The sequence below is a fragment of the Cygnus olor genome, chromosome 2 (genome assembly GCF_009769625.2).
Source record: "Cygnus olor isolate bCygOlo1 chromosome 2, bCygOlo1.pri.v2, whole genome shotgun sequence".
NCBI lineage: Eukaryota > Metazoa > Chordata > Aves > Anseriformes > Anatidae > Cygnus > Cygnus olor.
The window spans coordinates 35586018-35608099 of NC_049170.1; the positions used below are offsets into that span (position 1 = coordinate 35586018).

At 43.5% G+C, this 22082-nt stretch overlaps 1 long non-coding RNA gene across 2 annotated transcripts; it reads left to right on the forward strand.

The window, feature by feature from the left end:
* Window positions 1-382: 382 nt before the first annotated feature.
* On the forward strand, window positions 383-21471 carry LOC121065423. 2 transcript variants are annotated; one of them, XR_005817048.1, is made up of 4 exons: window positions 383-549; window positions 5515-5627; window positions 6248-6356; window positions 21434-21471. It is a non-coding gene; the product is annotated as an uncharacterized LOC121065423 (long non-coding RNA). The 2 variants fall into 2 exon arrangements; XR_005817047.1 differs by lacking the exon at window positions 21434-21471 and adding an exon at window positions 15349-15467.
* Window positions 21472-22082: the final 611 nt, after the last annotated feature.

Genomic DNA, 22082 nt, shown 5'->3' on the forward strand with positions numbered 1-22082 from the left:
CCAGTGCACAGCAATGGGAGATAAATACATAGAGTATTAGATTAAAATCAGTATGAAGGCAATTGACTGGATTTTTAAATTACTGCATTTACTACTACATGTGAAAGGAATCCATCTGTGTTTGCCCAAACCACACTCTTACAATAGATGTTATCTCATGCTGACACCTGGAGTAACCATGTATTTCTGGTTTTAAAACCTAAGGCCACCTGAATCTTGCAAAAGGGCTTTGCTGAGTGTTAGGTCAGCCTGAGGTCCCAAAGGCAAGCAGAACTACTCAGAGGAAGGGCCCTTGCATAAAATCATATCCTGGTTTTGCACTCTTCCCTGATTCACACATTAAACACAGACTGTCACATCCTGACTTGCCTGCTATGATCACACACAAGTATGGGTTTTAATGCCAGTAAGTATATATTTAAAGCTTGCATTGGAACTTTATTTCTGCACTTCACATGGGAAACAAAAAAAGCCATAAAGGGAATAAAGACCTTCATAAGGTTTGATGAAGCTTCACAGAAGCCACAAAAGAACAAGCATTGCACAAAGGTAAGTAAGGGTACGGGAAAGAGGGATCTCCCAGCAGAGATTTTTTTTTTTTTTTTTTCACAGAGGAATTTGCTTTGGCTCCCTTTGTGAGAGCCAGGATTAGTTGAACTCCTTGTCAAGCTCCTGGACCCATTTATTTTCCTGAGCATTTAGGGAGAGGCTGCTTTGAAAGCTAAAGAGATAATTGCTGGATGAAAGGGACTGCTAGTTTGAAGGAGCCCATTTGATGAGTGTATCTTTTTATTGAGGATTTATTTTGTTCTCTGATAGTGCATGTGCTTTAAGTGCTGTACAAAGTACCCACAGCAATGGAGAGGCATTCAAAACAATTACATTTGAATTAATTAATATAATGAATGACTGATAGGAAGATCAAATCGTTATCGTTATCTTTTAGTGATAAATGGAGGGTGGAGGGGAAGCAAAGAAGTGCTGGCATAGCTGGCTCCAGCCTAACACATGTTTATTTAAGTGACTCTATACAAACATAACCCTGCATGTCAGTTAAATCAGCAGCATGTCAGTCGGCACTTCTGGTTACAGACTATTTCAGAGTCATTCATCATTCAGCGCTATAAAAGCCATTTACCCTCAGCCCACCATCCAATCAAACCAAATAGAAAATGGAGCAGGAAAGAAGCACTAATAATTGTCCTTAGTTTCCTTTTAACTTTTACTGCAACAACTCAATACATCCTGTGTGGTGGGGTGGTGGAGAGGTTTTGCTGAACTAAACAGAGCTGCCTTCACCAGGCCATTAAAAGCGGGAAAGGAAGGGGAAAAAGAGAGAAATAAACAAAAAATAAGAGCAGAAAGTTAACCCTTGCTCTACTTTTTTTTCCTTTTTTTTTTTTTCTCTCAGAGACAAGATTTACAAATTGCCTTTATCTTTCCCACCCATTAATGTGATTCCTAATTATTTTGCGCCAGCTATGAAGGCAATGCAAGTTCTCAGCACGCTGAGCAAGCTCTGATGCAAGTCTTGATGGCCAGGAGCTGCTCTGCTGCCCCTAAATTCAATGGAAACCTTCCAGGGCTGGGCTGCCAGGCAAGGTAGTGCTATCAGGGCTTGATGAAAGAGGCCCTCATCTTCACAGGTGTCACCCTCCAAGCGATTCCTTTGTACTGTATGTTTGCCTGTGACTTTCTCCAGGTAAATAACTTGAGTCCCAAATGCCTCAGGACATCAATGGTCAGGAAGTGCAGCAAACTGCAGAACATGAGGCTTTAGAAATTGCAGTTCCAGGGGGAAAAAGTAATGACAGGAAGATCTTTTCAGTCCTGAGTGGTCCCTCCTCTAATTTGATAACTAACTCCTGCTAGTTTCTTCCCATTTCTGCTGATATATGGCTTGATCCTCCAAACCTTTACTCTTGCGAGCAATCCCATTAAGATAAAGAGATCTCTCCCACGTGACTGAGTGGGCAGGTATCTGAATAAAATGATCAGCAAAATCAATCAGTTCTCCCTTGTATCCCTAGTGAAAGTCCCTTCACTGTAAATGCACTAGCATGCAAAAAAATGGGAGCATCATTGGGTAATAATGTGTAAAATGGCCATATCCAGTTGCTTTTTGGTGGTTTAGCTCTGGCATTTTTCTAGTTCTGTCTGTGCTCTGCCTGATTCGAATCTTTCCCTCATGTTTATTGCAAGTTAACTATTTCTTAATGGACCCCTTCATTTATGAATAAGACTCAACAGCGATTACAGCCCCAGTGGAGACCAGTACACTACCCATCTGCTCCGTCCCTCGCTCTTGGTGTTGGCATTCTGCACAAGTTCCAGCCCCTCTCATCGTAACAAGCCAGGATCAATTTTCCAGTGGCAGCTTGGAAATAATAGTACAAAACGTATATTAATACAGAAATATATTGTGAAACTGTCCTTAAACAAACAAATGAGCCACTTTAAAATATTACTGCTATAAATGACCATGACAGTAGCACAGCACATATAATAAAAAATAACTACTGAAGAGAAGCTGCTGAATTACTATAGTAATAAACCAGATGTGATTATTATCATTTAACACAGTCATTGAATACCATGAATCCCTGAAGCCATTAAAATATTTATGATTAAACATTTGCTATTCCTTATAACAGAACATATAGCCTGGTGCTAAAAAACTGTTAAAGTATTATTTTGGCTAATGCATGCTAGTGCCATGATAAAGGTCAGCTACTGCTGTCTAAGCTTCCTAGAAAGAGCACCTAACAGCTTTCCCTTTTTATTTTATTTGTAACTATTATAAAGTTAGGTACCTCTACAGCGTATTATTATGTTTAACAGGGAGATATGAATGTACATCCACACTTTCCTACATGCATCTATATAAAGGAACAAACACAAATATCCGATTTTATTCATGGAGGAATGGATGATTTCTGTCTTCCAGGAATTGTAACAAAATATTTAAAGTTTTTTGGAAAATATGCTTGTGACCAAGCTATGAGCATATGTAAAACTGAAGTCTAATTACCTCCAGGAATTTTAGCATGCAGGCACTGTATTACCCACTGAACACATTTTATCTTGTGGGCACTGATTTTTTTTGCTACTGTTGGAAGTGCTTCCCTGCCTGCCTCTACATGGTCTGGAGAAGCCTGGTTTTCCTGTAGAGCAGCCTCAGCTGCAGTGACCTGCAGGTGAGAGGTGCCCCTTATTAGTGCAAAGCGTGAGCGGAAACAGGAGGCCTCTCACGGGAAATGCTCCCTGGCCAACTACAGCAGGTAAGGTATGTTCTCATAGTGCTACTTCTCATTCTGGGTTCCACAGGTAATCTGGGGGCAAAGCACAGGTGCTGCTGCTTCCTTGTAAAAGGGAAAGTATGAGAAGTGCATCATGCCCTGCTTTTACATAAAAGCTCAGCATGAAAGTGCTTACCTGGGGAGTGGGAAATAATGCACTCAATTCTTTCCTCTGCCTGAGACCATTCAAATCATGTCCTAAGCACCACGTCCAACCTTTCCTTGAACACCCCCAGGGACAGTGACACCACCACCTCCATGGGCAACCCATTCCAATGCCTGACTGCTCTTTCTGAGAAGAAATTTCTCCTAATTTCCAACCTAAACCAGGGAAGTTCATCTAATTTCTGAGTCTGGCTATGTCAGGGCAGAGTAGAGAGGCATAACTTTGCATGAAATTGAAACAGAGGTGGCACTGATGGGTTTGGAGAAGGTGGAAGCTGTGAAAAGGTTTGCAGCCTTGCAAAGCTGGATTCAAGCATCTTGCTTTCACTATTGAACGGCTTTAGATGGCCAAGTCCCCTCTCCCTGGGAATACATGCAGGGTGGGGCCAATTGCATGCACACACAGCTGGGGATTGAATGCTGGATGCCACATTAACACTTTAAACTTTTCTGAAGGTGCAGGGAACATTTGCAGTTCCCTCACATGTAACCCAGGCTCTGTGTGGTAGATTGGGGGTGTAGGATGTGGCCATCAGCCAGGAGTGCCATTGCTTGCCTAGCTGAACAAAGCACAGAGCAGGAGATGGAGGTCTGAGCAGCACAAAAGAGCTCTGACCTCTCCAGGCTCTATGTTTTCGAACCAATAAGCCATCTAAATATTTCAAGCCCATGTATAGCCATTACATTACCTAAACCTTATACCCTTACTGGTATGCTCACACTGAGTTGGCCTGGCTGGTGTGCTCTAAGATGCTCAGTTCCCAGCTGGTGGCCTGGCTGTCTCCAGTCCCTCCCCATCCCCTACTCCATCACCCACTGGGGCATCTCAGTGACTGCCACTCCTCTCCTCTGGGTTGGTGAGTTTCATGCCCAGCAGCCCTTCCTCTAAATGACCTGACTCTGATTTCAAAAGCCGTTTGGTCATGTCTGCTGGAGGCAGGGAGGCAGTCCTCACACAGCCTGCAAACTCTTTTTTTTTTTCTTTATTCTGTGCTAAAGCAAGATTTAATAAAGCAATAGTGGTGTATTGCGCCTGTCCTGCTGTCAGGAACCCCAGCAATTAGACCCCCAGCAATTAGCTCTAGACGACCAGGATGGACTCCAAAGGCCGCTCGTGGTCTACAAAGACGACTATCTGAAAAGCATCCATCTAAACTTGGGTGCTTTCTGTTTATTATGCCTGCTGATAGGCTACTTCATCCCCCAAGAAACCCCATGTGTCTTCCTCCTGTGTCCTCCCATCATTACCATCACCAGATGCTTCCTGGTGTGAGTGGAAGCAGGTGCATTGTAACAAATTAGACAGCACTGCATCCAAAAATAATTACTCTTAACCTAGGACTACTCTGACAAGGCTGGTTTTCCATTCTCAGCCATCTGAAATAAAGATAACTTTTATTTGCTTGTAGGGTATTAAGAGTTTTCTTAGATGGTTTTGCTATACCTATGGATTATTTTCTCAGAGCTTAAAATGTCAGACAGCGTAAAACCTCACTAGTGTTTACCAGTTTCCTGCTGTCTGGATTCACCAAAATCTAGAAGTTTATGAGAGATTTTAGCTGTGTCCAAAACGGAAGATAAGGGTATCACAGCAATTGATCCGGCACCCATCTGTTTAGAGCCAGAGAGGTGAAACTCCTCATTCTCCCTCTCCTGAAATTTGAGGAAGGTTGGAGTGACTTCAGGCTCACTTTGATGAAAAAAAGGAACTGAGAAATCTGTTAGCATGAGTGAGGTCTTCATGAATTAAGAGCAGCTCACAATATGATGTAAGTTTTCTGTAAGATTTCCCTTAATCTGATTTATTAGTTCTCAAAGCTATGTGAAAAGTAAAGAGAAAGTATATTTGATAAAGATATTAACTAAGTTACCAGAGTTTTCACTGTTCCAAAGCATATGTAGACTCCTGCATTTGCGACTCGTAAGGTATGGTTGTGCTGTGCTGTCCCGACACGCTCCATGTATTGGATGGAGACATTTGTTACAGAGCAAAAACAACTGGAAAGATTTCCTCTGGCTTTTTTTTTTTTTTTTTTTTTTTTATCTATAGGTAAAATCTTCAAGAAGAATGGCTGACTAGTCTTGCAAGAAGGCAGTTAGCTGGGACACATCTTGACTGGACTCCTCCACACAAGAACTGACACCCATACAAAATACCAAAAGGTGAGCATCAGTGGAAACACTACTCCCTGTATTTTGCAGAGTATCTGCTCACAGCTTAATTTGGACCAGTGATACTGCAATTTATCCAGATATGTTTTGTGTGTATCATAGAGATTCCTGTAGTGCCAGTGCTCAGAAACCAGCAAATGTCTCTGACCATCCATCTAGAACCAAAAGCCTGATAACCTCCCTATATGGCTCTTAGGAGCAGAAGAGGACTCAGGACAGCAATTAGTATGATACAGCAAGGAGAACCAGTCAGAAAAATGTTGTTAGAACTGCATCCTGTCTGGGAAAAGAGTTCAGTTATGATCCAAGTCACTGCAACAGTACTGCTTTCCATACTCCCCCCCTTCTCTCCTTCCCCACCCGTCAAAGAATCATAGAATCATTTAGGTTGGAAAAGACCTCTAAGATCATCAAGCATTGAATTTTTTCCTTTTTTTTTTCTTTCTGAATTATTATGTTTTTATAGTATGTTGTGTTTCATAATATGATCATGAGACTAAAACTAAATATTTTATGGAGAGTTTTGTTTTTTTTTTTCCTGTCTCAAACAGAATGAAAGCAAAGTTAACATATAGAAAAGTTGTGAAATGGGATTTCTGTTCTCCATATAGATGAACGGTAACTGTGATCACAGACGATAAATTTTAGAACAAAAATGCTGTGGATATATTGAAGCAGATTTCCCACTAATGTCACCACAAATCATTGGCATAAATAAAGGTAAGTTGATTAACATCACTTGGGTATTTGCCGTAGCTGAAGTTTTGCTCTATTTATCTTTATTTCTACTATAGTTTCATCAGCAGAAAAAAATCAAAGTAATAATACAAAAAATAATAAAATAAAATAAAATAAAATAAAATAAAATAAAATAAAATAAAATAAAATAAAATAAAAATCAGTATAGCCAGCCACTTACCACTGAATGCTTTATTTTCTCCATAATATTTTCAGAGTGTTTTGGGGAGTAATTTCAAACAGTCAAGTCAGAGTCCACAGAGAATTGATTTTTGTGACCTCACATATTGTAACAGAAAATTATAACAGGAAATAAACCATTAAGTGATAAACAAGGAAACATGGATACAATTACTTTCAGGACATAATTTTATTCACTCTAGTTTTGAAAATGAAGAGATAGTACTGACTGGAACACCTCAATTCTGAATGCAAACTGTACAATCTATTATATTAAACAAAGTCAAAAGCAATGTGAAAGATCTTGAATCTATTCAAGGCATGCACCTCATTACAGACTTAGCAAATTAAAACACAAATAGGATTAGAAAAGAATAATGTAACAATCTCCCACTACGGTCCCTGGAGCATTAAGTCATAAATTGGGTTTGCATTAAATTGTGCCTGCAGTATTGAATTCAGAGAAAGAGCTATAGGCTGAAGATAAACCTTGCTAGGCTAGCCAACTTTGGTATGGCTGTGTGTTTCCATAAACACACAACGAATTTGTTGGAATCTAAAAAGGCACATTCAACAACATGTATTTCATATCTTAATTAGAAAATACAGATATGGTATAGCAATCTCTGGCTGCAAGAAGTATAAACCCAGCCAAAAGCTGCAGACATTTGAAATTGTCACTCCACCTGAAGATGTTGTTTAAATATGGTAGTTCAGCACGGTCACCTACTGTGTTAAACCATGCAAGTTTTCAGGTTTGCACAAATCTCTAGTGTGCTATGAGCTTCCTTTAAATGGAGAAAACAATCTTACCCCAAAAGAGCACAGAGAAGCTGAGTTTCCAATACAAATGTATTCTGTTGTTATGGGAACTAAAATGGTGAGCAATGTGAAAAGGATCCTTCGCTAACAAAGACCAGCTTGATGATATTACAGAAGTAGCTATGCAAGAAGAAAATATATCTGCAAGAAATAAATAGAGCCTTTCCTAAGTCTCCTGAAAAGTATTGACTCTAAAAAGAGCTAAAATCAACCTTTCTGTGACAAATTACTGACTAATACTTTGAATTAATTTAGTTAATTTTTCTCTAATAAAAGCTTTATCCTTCAAAGATATTTTATTACTGTCATCATCCTCATAACTGTCATTTAGGGGATAGCTAACAGCAGCTGCTGCGGTTAAGGTGCTTGTCATTTCACTCTGCAAAGGAGACTTCATATGGTATTACAAGAGTTTTTTGCACCTTCTTTTTTTAGGGGTTCTCACATCTCCATTTGTCTGTAGCAGACTTTTCAAAATTTGGTGGAGAGAAAGCCCTCAGGCTAGAAAAAAAAAGCCCTGTCTTTTCTTTGACAATGCATCTTTTCTCAACTTTTGTCACTATGAACTGCTAACATCTGCCAGTTCCCTCCACTAGTTTGCCCTTTGCAAAACCATACTAGCAGCATGCTAAAACAATAATACAGCCCATCAATATTTTAAGTCCAACCTTACAGCCACTGTCAAAAGAGCACAGGCTACCCTGGGAACACTTGGATTTTAATAAAGCGGCTGGGGAGAGAAGTGAAGTTCGTACGGCGACAGGGGCATGCTAACACCAGGAATTTGTGCAAATTGATGGGGCTGCAGATCCTATATCTAAGCAGTGGGATCCAGGGACATTCACATCTAAATTTGTATCAGGGCATCGACTGAATGGATTGTTGTACTGAGAGCAGGCTGTTCTTGCTCTTTTCCTTGCAAAGATTTGCTAGTGTGGGGAGATGCAGTGGGGCATCGCTGCGGGATGGCAGCACACCCTGGGCTGGGGGACCCACTACACCTGGGACTCGTTTCTGGTTGTGTATGTATGATGAGGAGGCAGACAGTGAAGAGGCTGAGCCTGTTTTCCTAGTCACAGGATGCAAGGGAGCTCATGCATAGGTGGCCAGCTCCACGCTGGTCCAGTCTGGGGATGCTCCAGTTCTCAGGCAGCGGCAGTGATGTCAAGTCCCAGGGAAGAGGATGGTGAAGAACGGAACATCTTGGGTCTATAGGGGTACCTCTAGGTCAAGGCTGCTAGGATTTCTTCCCCAAACCCAGGTCCTGGGGCACACATAGGGTTTGCAGAGTTTTCCAGCCCCTCATTTTAGGTGCATTGAGTTTTTACCCTGTGCTGGGGGTCGAAGGGTCCATTCTCTTTCCTCTGTTTGCTGGTGGAGAATTTGCAGGCTAAATAAGGCTGTCTCCTCCTCTTGGCTGGCAGCTCCCTTCTGGAGCAACCTTTTAACATTTTTCTTGATTTTCTTAAACAGCAAACATTAGACACATTAAGAACAGCAACAACAAAATCATTAAGCACTATAACATTCTCCAAGGAGCCAGACGTATCCTTTAATCAGGTTATGGAAAATTCATTCCTCTTCCAGCCATTTATCTTCTTTGTTTATGCACATTCCAAGTGACCCACTTCTCAGCATCAAAAATAATAACAAAGAAATAACCAAAGATTCTTCATTATTTATGGACTTATGTACCATTTATTTTGCTTTATTGGAAACCAAATAATCAAGTTCATTCATTCCAATTAAACATAGCAAGCGCTAACCGTCTGTCATTTCTATCAGTGAGTCTTGTTCTCTCACTTCAGACTCACTGCTTGACCTCAGTGGGGAAAGGATTGATACCGTGCTTACTTCTATAATGATTGATTGTTTACATTAAAAGGGAGATGAATAGACTGAAATTAGGGGTACACTGTTCTTTTCTCCCTAATATAGCCTGTGCTTTCTGTCTCCCATAGAGGTGTGGGGGCTCTAAGTCCAACTCTACAATTTTATGAAGTAATATTGAAGATTGCATCAGGTCAAATTTTTCCACACATTTGTATGATTTATAACAAGTGCAATGTAGCTATTGACATGCAATGAGCTCTGCATAGATCTCAGGCGCAGATCTCTAATGAAAAGTCTATGCATAAAACAATAAACATGACTCATAGGTTTATAATAGAAATCATGGCTTATTAAAAGCAACAAGGCCTTGGTCTCAATGTGGGCCTAAAAATGCTGAATTAGTCAGGTAAGTGTGACTGGAATCATCGACCAAAGAAGTCTTTGTTACACAAGTTGATGTTACTCATAGTTTGGGAGCTAAACCAAAACTCCCCCAAAAGGGCAACTTCAGAAGACATAGTCTCACCATTTTATTGAAATTTCAGATCAGGTGATTTTTTTTTTGTCCTTGACAAAACTGTTCATAATGAAACTCCCTTGATGAGGGAACTACAGGAGGGTGAAATAGCAGTAGGCACTGCAAAAAGTGCTGCAGAAACTTAATGATACCAAGCAAAGTTGTTCATTAGTTTACGCAAGGATACTTCTCATTTTAAAGAGACTACATTGTGTTTCAACTCACAATTAGTTGCTCAAAATTGAGATAGATTAGGAGTTACAATGCAAGTCATAATGGAAATAACACAGCATTGAAAAAAATCATTACCAGCATGGGGAAAAAAAAAAAAAAAAAAAACAATTAAAACTGTTCATTTAGTCTGAAAAATACATTTTGTTACATTCAGTGCTATTTTTTTTCTCTGTTAAAACACATCTGAAAATGAGATTCAACTCTTAGTTAGCTTTATCATTGCAAGGCTGGCTAAATAGGAAGTATCTCTCAGAAGCTGTTAAGAGGATACCTTATGGTGCTTAGAGAAGATGGAAGAAAAGGTCAAAGGAGAATGCCACGGGGAGAAAAGTAATAGAACAAAGCTCCCAAAAATAGAGAAAAATAAGTAGGGGAAACATAGGAAAGATCATCTTTGTCATCATGCATGGTGTAACTCTGCTGAACTGCTGCTAGTAGGCTTTAATGCCATGTCAGTGGTATTAACGTTGCGTATGATTTTCCTTTATGCTTTCTGACACATCCTCACAAACGTGCATTTCTACAAACCTACCATGGAAGATGGCAAGGTATTTGCCCACAGGGACCGGGCTGGCAGGAACCCAATCAGTCTCTTTTCTGCACTAGGAATTTGTCATTTCAGGATCCAAAGAATGTTTTCAGTGGGTATATTTTCTATTTTTATTCCCTGAGTTATTATGGGATATGAATGTCAATAATAGATAAGCACATCGCAAACAGACTCAGCAAGTTCTGCCTTTTCTGCCCCTGGAGAGCCACCACTCAAGTGATATCTCAGCGGTGGGATGACAGTTCTCCCTGGAGGGGGCAAGAGACAAATCCCTTCCACTCCACAAGCCCCCTGGCCTGCACCATCTGATGAATTTATGGTCTCCAATACAGTTAGGTGTGTATAATTCAATGTATTGCTGAAGACCAGTTACTGTATTTTATAGCTGACATTACGAGGGATATTTTTTCTATGAAATAAAATAATATTTGTTTCCTGAATGGGAAATGCTCTGTCTGTAGCTATCAGCAGCCAACAGTTGCTGCTGGCTAGAGCCACAGCAGGAAAAAGAGGTGGGTTTTACTTCAGTGATATTGGAAGCATAATTTGTCATTCGCAGTGCTTTTTTCAGAATTGGAGGTCCCATTTGAAAGTCACTACAGGATGGCTGCTTTATTGTACTGTATTAAGCAATTACTTTAAAAATAAGTGTCACAGAAGATATCCTGATAGGTTGAGCACTACGACTGAATCCAGAAAGGATGGAGAGCAACTCTTTGCTCAACAGATATTGACAGGACGAGGGGGAATAAACTAAACAAGGGAGTTTTAAACTAAAAGAGGGCAGATTTAGATGAGATGTTAGGAGGAAATTTTTCACTCAGAGGGTGGTGAGGCACTGGAACAGGTTGCTCAGAGAGGCTGTGGATGCCCCATCCCTGGAGGTGTTCAAGGCCAGGTTAGACGAGGCTCTGGGCAACCTGATCTAGTGGGTGGCATCCCTGCCCATGGCAGGGGGGGTTGGACCTAGATGGTCTTTGAGGTCTCTTCCAACTCAAGCCATTCTACGGTTCTATGATTCTGTATGTGACCATCTGTGTAGGTGGGTGTGTGTGTGAGTCTGTCCATCACTTTGTGGCCCTAGAGCTATCTACATACCATCAGAGTCTGATTCTGTAATTTCTGAGCACTTCACAGAACTTCATGAGTCCACTCACAAAACATGCATTTGAGGTTAAAAAAAAAAAATATATATATATATATATATATGTATATGAGTTGTGGGGGATTTTTGTTTTCATTTGCTTTTGGCCCTATTTCAGATCTTGGGAAAGCATTGATGAGTGATTACATGCCTTGGTCCCTGGAAGAGAGAGCTACTCTAAGGCATGGAAGGCAAAAATGTCATTCTGAAGTGTACTTGGTGTCAATGCAGAGCTGCAGGTCCATATCAGAACGTATATGACCCAAATCAACACCAAAGATATCTGCCCCAAGGGGTCTCCACTGGGTTTGTCTGTGGCCACAAGAGGAACTAACCTTCGCAGACAGATTACAAAACAGTTCCTCACGCCCTTAAAAACCTTGCTTAGAAACTCAGTTTTTAACAGGTTCACAGTTGTTTGTTTGTTAAATATTTTTTCCATAGATAGGGTATATTTTAAGCATATAGTGGTCCAGTTAGCATTGCACATCAGCTCAGATATTATCTCTTGCAAGGAAAATCACACAAAGTACTGTCCAATCATATAGATGCTTCATATTTTTAGTGCTTCAAGCACTAAAGTCAACTATTCTTTAGTGTTTTGTTGTTGCTTTTAAGCTCCAGTAAAGGCCACCTAGGGTGAAGGAACATGTTTATTTTCTGTTTGTGCAGAAGGAGCATTTTTTTTTCTGCCCCCATGAGACAGGATATAAGAAATGATTCTGTTCCGTGGTTTACATTTTTGGTAGGAAATAGATAGTATAGACGAGTTCAAAGAAGAACTTTTAGCTGTCAATAAACAGGAAGAAACATCCAAAGGCTGCCCTGGTAGAAAGCTGGGATAATACTACTGCTTCTGCACCAACACTGAAAATGCCTGCGAATGACCAGCAAATTGATAAGGTGGCTTGTGGGATGAGAAGACCTTACCTGTGCTTTGCACGAACAAGCCTGTGAGCCTGTGTCAGACCTGTTGGCTCCTTTGGCAGGCACTGGGCAGGCAAGGAGCAGCCCTTTGGAGGATCCAGCTTTTGGTCTGAAGGCACCAGGGGATATTCAGAGCATGGAGTGACCAGACCATGCAAGGGACAAGGTCCACTGGCTCCAGAGAGGTGTGGGATGCAGCCAGGACTGGGACCGCATTTACCAGCTCGCTGTGCCTGCAGGCTTGCCTCCGGGCATCCCAAGTAGGCCTGTGTGTCTACAAGCAGGGAAGACAGATTGATTTAGGAAACAGCCTGCTTTTCGGAGAGAGCTTTAGCGCTTGGGCAGTCCATCAGCTTTCCCGCAAGCTCCTGTATCTCTTGCTGCTCACAACTCATTTCTCCCACGCGTTCACAGTAATGAAGATGGGATGGTCTACAACTTTATGACAGTTCCATTTATTTCTACTGTTTTCACATAAACCCAAGCAATGAGCAGCAGTTGCTTCCTCTGTGGCTTGATAAATGTCACTATTAATTAAAATTGTTCGGAGCGGGGTCGGGTTCTTTCCTCTCCCTGCACCAGGCTGGCAGGGAGGAGAAGCCTGACGGGCAGGCGCAGCTGCTGAGCTGTTGACTGGAAATGTCGTCACGGGGAAGGAGGCACGGGAGCAATACTGGCCTCTGACAACGGGGATTGGAAATAGTGGAAGCATTTTGTCACCTGCACAACGTGGGGGAGGATGCCTGGATGTGGGTCTTGAACTTAATCCTTTGCTCCCCCGTCTGGGAAGTCTGCAAAGGCAGCTGTTCAGCCCATATGGAGGGGATGGTGCTCCCCCACCACCACTATCTAATGATGCTTTCCTGACTGACGCTCCAGAGAGAGCCCTTGATTTGGGAGGGAAGGTCAACGCAACTCAATGCCTTGTAAGATGCAGGAGGAAAAAACAGGGGGATATGTCAGGAGGCTCCCCCCCTTGCCGGACCCCCTCTGTATTTCTATGCACTCCCTTCTGACACCAGCACCGCTTTGACATCTGTAAACCCAACATCTTCTACCTGCCCCAGGGGGGCTCATGCAGCAGCAGAAGTTATGCTTCAGTGGTCAAAGATGTGCCTTTTTCCCACTGTGCCATGTCTGAACAGAGCCAAGGCGACACTTGGATGGTCGCAGTGCTGGCACACCCGTTTCTGTCACTGGTACAAGCTCAAAGGAGGCCATTACTACACGCTACAGCTAGTTTCATACAAGATAATGAGATAATTTTCTTTCTCCTTCTCAAACTTTGCCAACAACAAAGGAAAGAAATTCACATGGGCACGTGAGAATTAAATGCATACATTCTCCTGACTTGGACCAAGACCTGTGCTACACTGTCACATGGGGAACATCTGAGCAGCCTCCCCAGGGTCATTTTCTTATGGAGAAAACAGTTTGGCTTGAAGAGCAGGACCAGTCCCTTCTTTGCAAAACATTTTCAAGACAAAAGGTGAATGGTGAATTCTGTGATTCTGAGCTAGAATCACAGAATGATTTGGGTTGGAAGGGACCTTAAAGACCATCTAATTCCAACCCCCTGCCATGGGCAGGGACACCTCCCACCAGACCAGGTTGCCCAAAGCCCCATCCAGCCTGGCCTTGAACACCTCCAGGGATGGGGCATCCACAGCTTCTCTGGGCAGCCTGTGCCAGTGCCTCACCACCCTCTGAGTGAAGAATTTCTTCTTTATATCCAACCTAAATCTACGTTTTTCAGTTTAAAATTGTTAGCCCAAGTTTTGCATTGTTCTCTCAGAAACTGAAGTGGAAAGAGAGAGGGGACTAGGAGAGACGATACCCTCTCCAGATCACAGGATGGATCTTGAGGAATAAAGAGCTGAAATTTTAGGAAATGCATCTTTTTTTCTTTTTTTTTTTTTTTTAACTGTGTTTTTATTAGCCACGCATGGAAATCCAGGCTGGATTTTAAGAAGCACATTATGAGAAAAGGAAATAAGGAAATAGACTTCCCCTCGGTGTCTGTAAAAATCTCATCTATGAACACAGGTGCAGAATAGTGATTAAGCAAATATCACTGCTGTAAATTATGACCCAGTTTCATTTCTGTATTGGTCTCACTGGTCCAGCCCCTTGTTCCACACCTAGCACCAGGGACCCCCTGTTTGTCAGGTATTTTAGTCCTAATCCCCTGCTTTAGTGAGCAGCAAACACTTTTCCCTGGCTTGCCTTTATTTGCCAGTGTCTGGACTAAGCAAAGTGCAGCTTTTCTAGAAAGACACTGGTTTCTAAAGCCTCTTTTCTAAGAAAAAATCCATGAATCTAAGTGTGGTAGTCTAAAAAATTCCTAAGTAGGATCTAGTGCATTTTACCAGCATAAAAAACAACCGTCAAAACACTCCTACCTGTTCTCCCAATCTAAGCTTACACTTGGTTAGGGTTTCTGTCTGTACGCCGAAAGGAAACCTGGTTTCTGTAAATTTCTTTTTAATAAAAATGTGTTACCTATGATAAATATATATTGCCTGGGTCAAATGAATCTGATTGTGAGAACATATTGAGCAAAAGTATTGGTAGGATTTAATTTCATCTCTTTTAAACACACACACACACACACACACAAACTGTAGCTATTGAATGCTGGTTTGAATTAAATTCTATTTGTTTTAATAAAAGTGTAGTGGCTTGAGTGTACATATATTTGTTTTAGTGGCAGTGCATTGGATCCAATAAAACTATATTGCCTTCACTGCTTATGTCTCCTTTTCAGAGAAAATGGATTGAACGGAAAAATGAACAAGGCATGAATCAGCCAGTCAGAGGTCTCTGGCATCTGAATACACTGGTTAAAGAAAAAAAGAAAAAAAGAAAAAAAAAGAAAATAAAAGAAAAACCAACCAACCAAACAAACAAAACTTTATTACAAAACGTTGCTTTTAAATGTAAATATGTTTTAATGTCAAGGCTGCACATGAGGGGTTTAATTGCCTCTATAAAAGGGAGCAGGTTTCAGAACCAGGCTTGGCTGCAGAGGGTCGGTGCATCTGCTTGCAGCTGCAGAAGTGGAAATCTAAGCTGGCTGCAGCCCTCAGTTCTGCTGGCGTAAATCAGGCTTGTTCTCAATAAAGGCAGTCAGCTGATCTCCAGATACCTGCGATAATGCAGATCGGGTGTCAGCAGCCCCAGCACGGGGGCACCTCTTCCCCAAAGCATAGGCTCATGCCATACCCGTGTAAATCATGTCTGCGCCGGGCGCTGGATGCTGGCACTGGCATTCCTGGGGGTGCGCTGGCTGCCACTAAGCTTTTCTACACATTCTTCTGGGATCAGTCATTTCTGCCACCTGGAGACACTCAGCTGCTTGGTTCTGCACCAGATCTCCCCGACACCCACCCTTTCTGTGCAGCAGTGTTACCTGCACACCTTCCCGTGGGCAGGAGAGCCACCCAGACCAGCAGAGGGGCTGGTGTGGAGTTTCTTCTACATGGGACTCAGAACCCAACACCCATGTTGGATGCATGCATTTGTTTGCAAAATCTTTTTCATCGCCATGTCAAAGCCTTTAAAAATGTCACCAAGTGCCCTTTCTAAATACTCTAAATTGGATTAAAGATGGAAAGTGTATTCCTATCCCTTCCCAACCTTCTCCAGGGCCACCATCACAGCCAGGGCAACAGGAGCAAAGCTCCATGCAAGGCCACTGAGGTTAGAAAGGACAGCAAGCACAGCAAGCACCAGCTGGGTATTTGTTAATGGGGGAAATGGTTGCTGCTGGCTGGCCTGGCTTCTCACATACCCTACGTGGCTGTAACCTGACAACCCAACTGGAGTATCGCTTTGTCTGATGCCTTGTGGCCTTCTAGGAGACTGGACTCCAGTTGTGTGGAGCCAAACCTGCATTTTACTCCTTTGTGAGAAAACACGATCTGCACCAACTCGTTTACAGTTTGTGCTGAACTGGGAGCCCCCAGGGCTGTGGGAGGCAATCAACACGGGGAGAATTTGACTGCAGCAGGAGTGGAGCAGTGAGAGAGGAGATGGCTGCAGGCTTCTCCAGCCCTGACTCCTCAGAAAACTGCGAATAAAGAAATAATTCACACAAAAGCAAACCAGCTGCTAGTGAAGCAATTTTTAGGTAACAATCTAGCTGAGGAGGAGGGTTAAGTACTGCAGGGAGTATCGCCTTCAGAGCACCCATGACCTTGTGGAAGTGGAGTAGAAGCTCTAGGCATTGTATCAGCTCATAAACTCCAGAAACAAGCTGCCTCTGGAGCCAAGGATAGCCAAACTGTTTTCCTGACAGCTATAAGGTCTTCACCACCACGCACATGATGGTGGTGAAGGTGTCCGACATCATGAAGCACCTTAGAGATTGCTACGGAAGATCTGAGGGTGCCAGTAATTAAGAAGGCAGCAGACCCCATGGTGATGTCCTGTGAGATGCTCCCTGCATGGGGTCGTGCAGAGATGCAGGTTCTTTGTGAGGATCTGAGACAGAAGTACAGGAAAGAGAAGCCTGGAATTTCTTAACGTCTTGGGAAATTCTACTCTGGGGGAGCCTACCTTGAAAACAGAGGCTCTACCAAAACCAAAACAGGATCAAGTAGTTGGTACTCTTTGTGAAAAGGGATAAAGGAGAATTTTTAACTACAGCCTGGCATAAATCTATGTGCAGAAAAGTAGACAGTCTGAGATAACACCACATCCAGAGGTGACAACATAAATTCTGTATCAGAAAGGGATTAGATAAATTAAGGGAGGACAAGTCCTGGCAGGGCCATTAAATTCTATGGTCCAGTTCCTCCCAGCTGCTGGAGCTGGAGGTGTAAGCGGGGGATTTGCCAGAGGCATCGTGTCACGTGGCGGAGATGAGTCTTCACGGCCTCCTTCTTGATTCACGACCCTGCAGCAAACAGCGTGGTGGAGGTGGTGATGGAGAGGTCTTCAAGCCACCTGTCCGCCACAAGGTCACCCACGGGGCCCATGTCCCCCACAGCCCACCTCTGCCCCTTCTCTGGGGGTGGGAACGGGGCAGCCACCCAAGCTGTTATCCCCTGCCCAGACATGTGGGAGATGCCTTGTTTGAGTCCTAAATACGTTTTACTTAAGCCCCACTGATGGTGTACTGAAGTGCTGTAATCTTCGCTAGGTCTCTCTTTACCTTGCTGTAATTACCATAATAAGTGGTCTTAACTGGCTCTTTTATAAGTAGCAGCAACATAAAAACATCTCAGCATGTTTTCCTTTAATGAGCTACAACTTCGGCGTAATCTTCCTGATGTTTTCTTTGGGGTCTCTGTTTTTTCTGCCTGATGCAGCATCATTCCCACCTCATCCCCAGCACCGTGCTGCTGGCCATGGGACATGATAATGGTGATGCGGAGCAGTGCCAGCACCCAGCAACATTTCTGGGAAGCCCTGCAGAACAAGGTGACTCCACCATGGGTTTCATGACCAGCTGAACTCGCGGAGAGGCCGTTCACTGGCGTGGGCTCTGGGGTCACACCACCAGCTGCTGCGGATGTTGAGGGGAATACATTACAAGCACCACACCGCCTGCCCATGTAAGGCCACCGCGGGGAAAGGCGATGACAATAGGGGCTCATACGCAAATGCTGAGGCAGAAGTTCAGTGACAGGGCTGGTAACTGATACAAGTGACTGCAGACGAGACCCTGGCATGGGGATCTGAGGGACAGCTGCAAAGGGCTGGAAGCACTCACGCGTGACCCACCCACTCCCACCCAGCCACCAGCAGGGTGCTGAGGAGCAGCTCTGTCCCTGGCCACCCCAGGTGCGGGCACAGCGCCCAGCCCAAAAAAGCTTCAGTCGATTACACCACCGTAGCATCGTGTTGGCAGGCTCACAGTTTGACTGCTTACGGCAGATGGACAAACACTTGCCGGTTATCTGGTGCTGAGCGAGAGGCAGATTTATTTCCAGAGCTTGCTACTCTCATTTCTCCCAATGAAGCTGCAAGGCAGTACATCTGCAGTTTTGTTTTTTTCTTTCTTTCCAAACATGGCTATGTTGCAGCGGGGTCCATCACTGAAAGTGATGAGGTTTTTGGCTTGTCTTTGCGGGGAAGGCAGGAGGAAAGGAGGGAGGCAGGAGCTGATGTTTTGCACAGACAAGCATGCACTGGATTTCCAAATCTCAGCCATAGCCTGTGTGAGCTGAAAGCTGGCTCACCAGTAAAGAGATGCAGAGCTGTAAAGCAGGGTGAAAAGTGCTGAATCTCTGTGTTTGGGTGATGCTAACATACACTCTGTAAATAAAGGAAAGCATGAATTGCCACCTTGGTGCTGGGCAAGGGTCCACCCATCTCCATTCCCACCCCTGCTCCTTGGGGGAATGGAGAGAAACCCCTGAGAAGACAGCCATGCTGCTCCCTTGACTTAAAAATCAGAAAGCAATGCATGTGTTGCAGAAGAAGCTGTGCTGGCCACAAAAGCAGCATTGCATGTTTTCTGACAGCATTTCTGCAGCAAGACATCAGTGTACAACCTTTACAGAAGGAGCTGAAAGAAGGCTCACTTACTGCAGTCTCACTCAGGCTCCTTCATCTCTCAGAAAGATCCTTGGGGTAGGAAATTTGGAAAAGATGTACAATTTGCAAAGGTCCATGAAAGGCACAGATGCTACCAGTAAGGGCTGTCTCCTTTTAAAAAAATGCACAACATTTTATACTTTTCCAAGTTTTGTTGTTGTTGGTTGGTTGGTTGTTTTTAAGGGCTGGGCAATAGTTATTGAAAACTGGTCCTGAATGCAGCCACCGGCTTTTATCTCCTTGATCTTTAAATCTGGCCATGGAGGGTTACTGGTACCTTCTAGTGGGACCATATTATCAGCAGAAAGAAGACAACAAAACGGTACAAATTTTCTAAATGGTTTTCTCTGCTCGTTTTTGAGGGTATCCAGCTTAGAATAACAAAAGTTTGGAGCAGGTGGAAATACCAATTTTTTGTTATTTTTCCTGAAAAATAAAACACAAGGAAAACACAAGGGGAGTGGAAAAAAATCAGGAGCAATGCTTATTGGAAGAAAATCTGTTTATGCATGATTTGAAATCAGAGCAGAGTTTCACTTCATTCTGTCTTATGTTTTTGTGTTTCATATTTCATGCTTTGTATAGCACTTGTTCAGTGTATTCCTTGAGGCTCTAACAGGTTGTCCCAAAATTTTGTGGACTTGCCGAGCATACGCTGTCACAGAGCATGTCAAAGTGATAGGATCAACGAATTCAATACTTTTTATGAAAATCAAAATGTTTTAGTATTTTAAAGACCTAAGCTCTCCTCCTGACATCATAACATGAAATGCTAAGTTATCAGTTTGGAGTGTCTCAACAGCTTTGAAGAAAATAAAACAATTTTGCATGGAATTTCCTTTCCCATAGCTTAAAGAAACACAAGTGGAATAAATCCATTCTCCTCCTGAAGTCAGGAGAAATAAAAAATTAACAGTGCTATTTTTTCCCCGAAATTCCCTTTTCAGCCAATTCTAATTTTAGTCAGTTTCAAGGGCATTTAGTCGGTTTCAAGTCCTGCACTGTGTCAGTTTGTGCTTTGCCTTTGTCACATTCTGACCGGGACTGGTGACACTGAAGATGTTTTAAGGACCTGGTAAAACTATCGCAACTGCTGGGGCCAGCTGAGACCCTTGCCCCACCCTGTGAGGGTTTCCACTGGGCCTTGGCAGCTGGGCATCAGCTGGGCTGGCCAAGCCCTAATTGGGTTTCAGGCGCTGTGGCTGCGAGGGAGAGGGCAGGGAGATGCTCCGGGGCTCCCCCAGCTCCCCGCTCCTCTCCTTTGGGGATGCTTTGCCCCCTGCACCCAGGACACGGCATCAGTGCCTGGCACACCTCAGGGGTTTCCAAGCTCCTTTGTAAATCTAACACTAAACTGCACAACGGAGGGGTCCCTTAAAAATCCTGAGAGAGAGGCTCTGAAGCAGTTATCTGATTTCTAGGCTTGGTGCTAATTAAAAGGTGATCATGGGGACACACACACAGACGCGCTAAAGGATCAGGCTGTCAGCGCAGCGCTAAATTTCCATTCCTGTCACTGCCCTCACCCTGTCCCCATGCTTGATGCCCCACAAGAGGCAATGACACAGCTCATTTTCCTCCCAGCCTGCCCACAGACTGGGAAGCGGGCGGGCAGTGCTGCTGCTTGATGGCATCCTCAGTCCTGCTTTATAGACCTATCTGCAAATTAACTTTTTTTTTTTTGCTAGGTCCCTGTGCTGTTTGGATTCTAGATGGAGTCGCAAGGAGGAGGACCTGGTGTGATGCTCTTTCCTCAGCAGCTCCTTGCCTGCTGCAATTGCTGGGGTGCGCAGGCCTGCCCTATAAATGAGTCCTCTAACTCGCTCACCCATATTCACAGCACAGGCAGAGCTTTACTTGTCCCAGAAACTGTCAGGGCAGCAGCAGGTTGTGGCATTCCCACTTCAGGGATTTCTCAAAGGGACAGCCTTTGAGAGCTGTCCGTTCTCACTCTGATGCTCATTTGCTTCTTTCTATTTATTCTCGTGGTTCCTCCAAGGAAGCCAGCATTTCCACAATCCATTTTTTAGCAAAACTGCTCTCATGCATTTTTCAGCAGCACTTCTCAAGCATGGCGTGTCACTCCTGAATTATCTACAAGGCCTCGGTTCCTTCCTGTCTCTCCTCAGCTTTTAGCATGAAGGTTTGCTCTGCCAGTGGTACATAAAAGGGGCAATTGGGATAGCTGAAATTTATTTTAAGCAACAACTCTACCTTACACTTTTTTTTTCTTTTTTTTTTTTCCCTCTGGGTCTCTGCTTTCTTTCTGCTGGACGTATTGCTGGTCCCTGTGCTTTTCTGAACAGCAGCTGTGCCTTTTTACACACGCAGAGAAGGACTTCAGGTAATTCGGCCCCACCTCCCAGCTCTCCCTCCCAGCTCAGGTCTCCTCCAGAAAGTGCTGCCAAGGGCTGAGAAACCACCCCGGTTCAAACCCAGACCCAAAACACACTGCCCCCCATACACCTGCACGACAAGCAAGGAAACAAAGTGAAAATGAAAATGATAAGTAAGCTGCTCAAGTTTTGCCTGATTTTTACCGGGTTATACAGTAAAACTGTTATAAAGATGCTACCTGAGGTGGTCATCCCTTGACCACCACTCTTTAGGTAAAGCCTCACTGTAACTGAGGAGCACCACTCTGAATCTCATCCTCTGCTCAGATTTTCATGATTCGACACTTAAGGCTGTCTTTTTATAACTACGTAATGAAGAAAGAGCTGTAAGCAGCAGTGTGAATGGCAGCAAATATTCATGGAGAGCTGGTGCCCTGCCTAAGACATGGCTGTCTGATGCTGACTTGCCCTTGATCTATTTTTTCTCATCTTTCATTTCCAGGGGCTGCGGCAGGGACTACATTAAGTGGAGCTGTGCTGCTGGCAGTTTGGAAAAGGCTTCCCTTTGCCCAGGCTTCCCATCTCTTGTCTGTTTGCTCTCCGCAGACATGTGAGGGAT